This window comes from Mobula birostris, chromosome 8 (genome assembly GCF_030028105.1).
Source record: "Mobula birostris isolate sMobBir1 chromosome 8, sMobBir1.hap1, whole genome shotgun sequence".
Taxonomy (NCBI): Eukaryota; Metazoa; Chordata; class Chondrichthyes; order Myliobatiformes; family Myliobatidae; genus Mobula; species Mobula birostris.
The window spans coordinates 138,595,262-138,601,261 of NC_092377.1; positions in this window are offsets into that span (position 1 = coordinate 138,595,262).

Sequence of the window (6,000 nt, forward strand, 5' to 3'; positions counted from 1 at the left end):
TTGAACAGGTGAATTCCCCTGGGATGATGAAGACCTGAAGACTCATACCTAATGATTTCACCTTCTTCACCTCCACCTGAAGATTTCTGAGTGGTCCAAGAACCCAAGACCACTACCTCACTATTCCTCTTTTGTACCTGTTACTAATCTATCTACCTATTTGAAAAGAAAAGGATGGGAGGCACAGTAGTGCAGTGCTTCACGGGGCCAGCAGGTCACCGACAGGGATTCAATTCCTGCTGCATTCGTAGCAAGAGGATTCGAGTACAGGAGCAGGGAGGTACTACTGCGGTTGTACAAGGCCTTGGTGAGACCACACCTGGAGTATTGGGTGCAGTTTTGGTCCCCTAGTCTGAGGAAAGACATTTTTGCCATAGAGGGAGTACAAAGAAGGTTCACAGATCGGTTCCTGGGATGGCAGGACTTTCATATGAAGAAAGACTGGATCGACTAAGCTTATACTTGCTGGAATTTAGAAGATTGAGGGGGGATCTTATTGAAACGTATAAAATCCTAAAGGGATTTGACAGGCTAGATGCAGGAAGATTGTTCCCGATGTTGGGGAAGTCCAGAACGTGGGGTCACAGTTTGAGGATAAAGGGGAAGCCTTTTAGGACCGAGATGAGGAAAAACTTCTTCACACAGAGAGTGGTGAATCTGTGGAATTCTCTGCCACAGGAAACAGTTGAGGCCAGTTCATTGGCTGTATTTAAGAGGGAGTTAGATACGGCCCTTGTGGCTAAAGGGATCGGGGGTACAGAGAGAAGGCAGGTACAGGGTTCTGAGTTGGATGATTAGCCATGATCATACTGAATGGCGGTGCAGGCTCGAAGGGCCGAGTGGCCTACTCCTGCACCTATTTTCTATGTTTCTGTGCGGCCTACAAGGAGTTTGTACGCTCTCCCCATGGGTTTCCTCCGGGTGCTCCGGTTTCCACCCATATTCCAAAGGTATACTGTTGGGATCAGGGTTAGTGTGATGTGGACATGTTACGTTGGGTCTGGAAGCAAGATGGCACCTGCGGGCTGACTGCAGTACAATCCTTGCTGATTTGATTTAATGCAAGTGACACATTTCATTGTACGTTTCGATGTACATGTGACAAATAAACCTTTATCTTTATCTATTTATGTTAACTTATAGTTATTTTTATGCCCCAATACAACAGGTATTTTGATATAGGTCAGTGATAATAAACGAGACTCTGGGTCTCATGGCCAATGCCGAACTTCCAGTTCACATTTCCAAAAGCACCCAAAGTTTACGCAGATTTCCGCTGCTGTGCTGTGCGGCATTCTAACTGGCTGCGTCATCGTCTGGTATGGAGGGGCCACCGTACAGGATCTGAAAGAGCTGCAGAAAGTTGTAAACTCAGCCAGCTCCATCATGAGTACTGGTCTCCGCAGCATCAAGGACGTCCTCAAGAGGGAAGAGGCATTCATCATTAAGGACCCCATCACCTGGGACATGTCCTCTTCTCGTCTCTCCATCGAGGAGGAGCCTGAAGACACATGCTCAATGCTTCTCGCACAGTTTCTTTCCCTCTATCATTAGATTTCTGAATGGACAATAAATTCACAAACACTTCCTCAGTATTTTTTTGCTCTTTTTTCCACTAGATAGATAGATACTTTATTGATCTCAAAGGAAATTACAGTGTCAGGGTAGCATTACAAGTGCACAGATATACAAATAGTAGAAGAGAAGTAAAAAAAGAATGAAAATAAGTTACCTTAAAAATAAGATGTACAAGATTTACAAGTCAAAGATTGCAAGATTGCTTCTCTAGGTATAGGTTGACTTATTATAGAGCCTGGTGGCTGAGGGTAAGAATGACCTGGCTTGGGAATTGCGCCGTCTCGGATCGCAAGACCCTGCAGCGGATAGTGAGGTCAGCTGAGAAGATCATCGGGGTCTCTCTTCCCACCATTACAGACATTTACACCACATGCTGCATCCACAAAGCAAACAGCATTATGAAGGACCCCGCGCACCCCTCACACAAACTCTTCTCCCTCCTGCCATCTGGCAAAAGGTACCGAAGCATTCGGGCTCTCACGACCAGACTGTGCAACAGTTTCTTCCCCCAAGCCATCAGACTCCTCAATACCCAGAGTCTAGACTGACATCTACATCATTTTTTATTATATTGTAATTTGTCCTCTACTGTGCCTATTGTCTTGTTTATTAATTACTGTACTCCTTGCACTGTTTTGTGCACTTTATGTAGTCCTGTGCAGGTCTGTAGTGCAATTTTTATGTTGTTTTACGTAATCTAGTGTAGCCTTGTGCTGTCTCACATAGTCTAGTGTAGTTTTGTGTTGTTTCATGTAGCACCAGGGTCCTGGAGGAACTTCGTTTCGTTTTTACTGTGTACTGTACCAGCAGCTTATGGTCGAAATGACAATAAACTTGACTTGACTTGACTTGACCTCATCTTAGAAACAGCGCAGTTGTCTTAGTCCATTATTGAAAGTGCTCCTCCGTTCAGCCAAGGTGGCAAGCAGAGGGTGAGAAACATTGTCCAGGATTGCCAGGCTTTTGCGGAGGGTCCTTTGTTCCATCATAACCTCCAGTGTGTCCAGTTTGACTCCTCTAACAGATTCAATAATCAGTTTATTGAGCCTGTTGGCATCACCCGTGTTGATGCCATTGCCCCAGCACACCACCACATAGAAGATTGTACTGGTAACAACAGACTGGTAGAACGTGTGAAGGAGAGGCCTGCATACTCCAAAGGACCTCAGTCTCCTCAGGAAGTAGAGGCGACTCTGGCCTTCTTGTACACAGACTCTGTGTTGTACATTAAGAACTCCTTACTTAATTTAGTTTTATAAGTATATTTCTTATTATAATTTAGTTTTTTATTAAAAAATGTACTGCTGCCACCAAACAACAAATTTCATGACATATGCCAGTGATTTTAAACCCAATATTGATACCTTTACTTCTCAGAGGCGTCTTGCTGTGCGCAAGTTGGCTTGTGAGTTTCCTACACTAGATCCATCACAGTGTTCCACAGAGGAGCCATCATTGGCTGTGAAGTGTTTGGGGTAATCCGAGAGGTGTGCTGGGGGCCCTGTGTAAATGTGAGCCTCCTGCTAAATGCAACAGTTTTCACACTTTTCTCTTTGTCAGCGCCGAGGGCAAACACATACCAGAAAACGCTGTGATGTTTAAAGTGGGCCCCTCTCCATCGATGGGTCAGGGGCTTGCTCCCACGTCACCTCTGACAGCTATTTACTTGCCTGTGCTGTGATGGATGTTGTAGCTGTGACCTGTGCTCTCTGGGTAAACATACATTATGCAGAGGTTGGGTCCAATTTCCTGGATTAATGGTTCAGGTCCTTTACATTCTGCACAACCCTAGCCCAACAGGCAGATCCACACTCTTATCTCTACTGAATCTGGTTCACTTGGATAATTTTCCACTTCCTTTGATTTTTACCCTAGAGACCAGACCAGAGAGCTGTAGTAACTTCCTGGATTAGTCCAACTAAAATTTTATTTACTTATTTATTTTGTATTTATTTAGAGATACAACGCAGAGTTCAATTCGGGCCCAGCCTATGGATTGTTGAGACTTTGGTTTGATGGGCCAACTGGACGATCTTCTGGGCTCCCCACAAAGTGTTCATCCCCTGTTCCTCCAGCGAGCATCTGTGGTGCGGAGATTTGGTGACAGGCAGCCCACGAATCAGAACTGGAGTCCAACATCCTATTCCACATCCTCCGGTATGACTGTGGCTGGCAGCTGGAGGAGCTCAAATCTGCTGGAGTGCGGGGCAGGAGCAGGAAAACTCGCCTCAGGTTCCTGTAAACTCCTTCAGAGACCAGCAGAGTCCAAGCAGTCGGCCTGTACCGCCAGCAATCTGCCACCAGGTGGGGCTGGTGCTACATGTGGCTGCGGAAGAGTTTCCCGGACTGGTTCCATCACCACGTCTGAGAAAGGACAGCCCAGAAATTCCTTGCCGACCTGATCACTCATTTACACTAATCTATTTGTCTGAAAAAAATCTGTTAAAATATCTGTTAAAAATGCTCTGATAACCTTTCTGGAAGACATTCTAGACACCGTGTCTGTAACCGATTCCATCTGAATGTCCCTACCCATCTCCCTTTCTCTGTCCCCCTCTGATTCTCTCCTGCATGCTCTCCATCCTACCCTCTCTCTCTTTCTGCTTGTTTCTCTTTCTTCCTCTCCATCTCTGTTTCTGTATTTCTCTCCCCTCTTTCTTTCTCTCCCTCCCTTCTTCTCTCTCTCCATCTCTCTCAATCTCTATTTCTCTCTCTCCCTCTTTTCTCTCTGTCTCCTGGTCTCATTATGTCTCTTTCTGTCTCTGTCTCTCCCTCTCTCTGTCTCCTTGTTTCCCTCTGTGTCTTCCTGTCTCTCTGTCTCTCCCCCTCTCTCTGTTTCTGTCCCTTTCTTTCTGTCTGAACTCACTCTCTCTGTCTGTCTGTCTTTCCCTTCCTCTGTCTTTCCTTCTCTCTCCCTCCCTCCCTTTTCCTCTCTCTGTCCTTATAATACTCTCCATCTCCCTCCATGCTTGACACTGTTCCGTGCCCTGTGCAGCAGCTCTCTTGCCCCGGCCCTCACTACATGGAAAGATAGAAGGGCGGTGGTCAGCATATAGAGGTGGAGCATGAGCTGCAGGTGATAGGCGTATCCCGGTGAGGGGGGCAGCAATGATGTCAGAAGGTGGGAGGTCACAGGTCTACTGGCAGCTACTTTGTGAATATATTACATTGGAGAGGAGGTGGGTTACATAGAACATAGAAAATTTACATCACAGTACTGGCCCTTCGGCCCATAATGTTTTACTGACCATATGAATCTCCCTTGAACCCTCTGCAGTTTTGGCACATCCTTTCAAAGATAAGGGGCCTAAAACTGCTCAAAGTAAAGCCTCACTGGTGATTTATAAAGTGTAAATAATTTTAAAAAGTATCTACCTGCTTTAATAGAGTAGTTGTGGGGTTGGTGGGTAATTGGCTGTTATTCAACTATACTCGTGAATACAGCCAAACGAAACAAGGTGCAAAACACAGTGCCAACAGTCTCACACAGCACACAGCACATATAATCATGTTAGCAGTAAACATACAGTCACACAAAGTAATAATCTAGCCCATCTAGTTCATTGTCATATGCTCAAGTTACAGAGAGGTACACATAAAATGAAAAACTTACTCACAACAGAATCACGGGCACACCAGTACAGGCAACATACAGAGTATAAATTGTACTTGAATTATACTTTAATTTATAATTTATTGCATGCAACTGGTAAACTATAGCATGATCAGGGGACCCAATCTGGTCTGGAATACTGTTGTTTGCATTGGTGTGTGTGTGTGTGTGTGTGTGTGTGTGTGTGTGTGTGTGTTTCCTCTTTTTTTTGCACGTTTCTTTTTTTTAATGGGGTTCTTTCAGGCTTCTTGCTTTGCAGCTGCCTGTAAGCAGACAAATCTCAAGGTGTATAATTTATACATTCTTTGATTGGTTTGTTGTTGTCACAGGTACCAAGGTACTTAGTACAGAATGGAATATAGTGCAGGGAAGTGTAAGGTCATGCACGTCGTTAGAAGGTATAGAGGTATTGATTATTTTCTAAATGGAGAGAAAATTCAAAAACCAGAAGTACAAAGGGACTTGAGAGAGCTCATGCAGGATTGCCTGAAGGTTAACTTGTAGATTGTTTTGGTGGTACAGAAGGCAAATGCAATGTTAACATTCATTTCGGGAGGGCCAGAGTAAGGATGTAATGCTGAGACTTTATAAGGCTACACTCGGAGTATAGTGAGCAGTTTTTGGGCCCCTTATCGAAGAACGGGTGTGCTGGCATTGGACAGGGTCCAGAGGAGGTTCATGAGAATGATTCCAGGAATGAAAGGGTTAACAAATGCGGAACTTTTGATGGCTCTGAGCCTGTACTCACTGGAGTTCAGAACAATGAGGGAGGATCTCATTGAAACCTGAACATTGAAAGGCCTAGATAT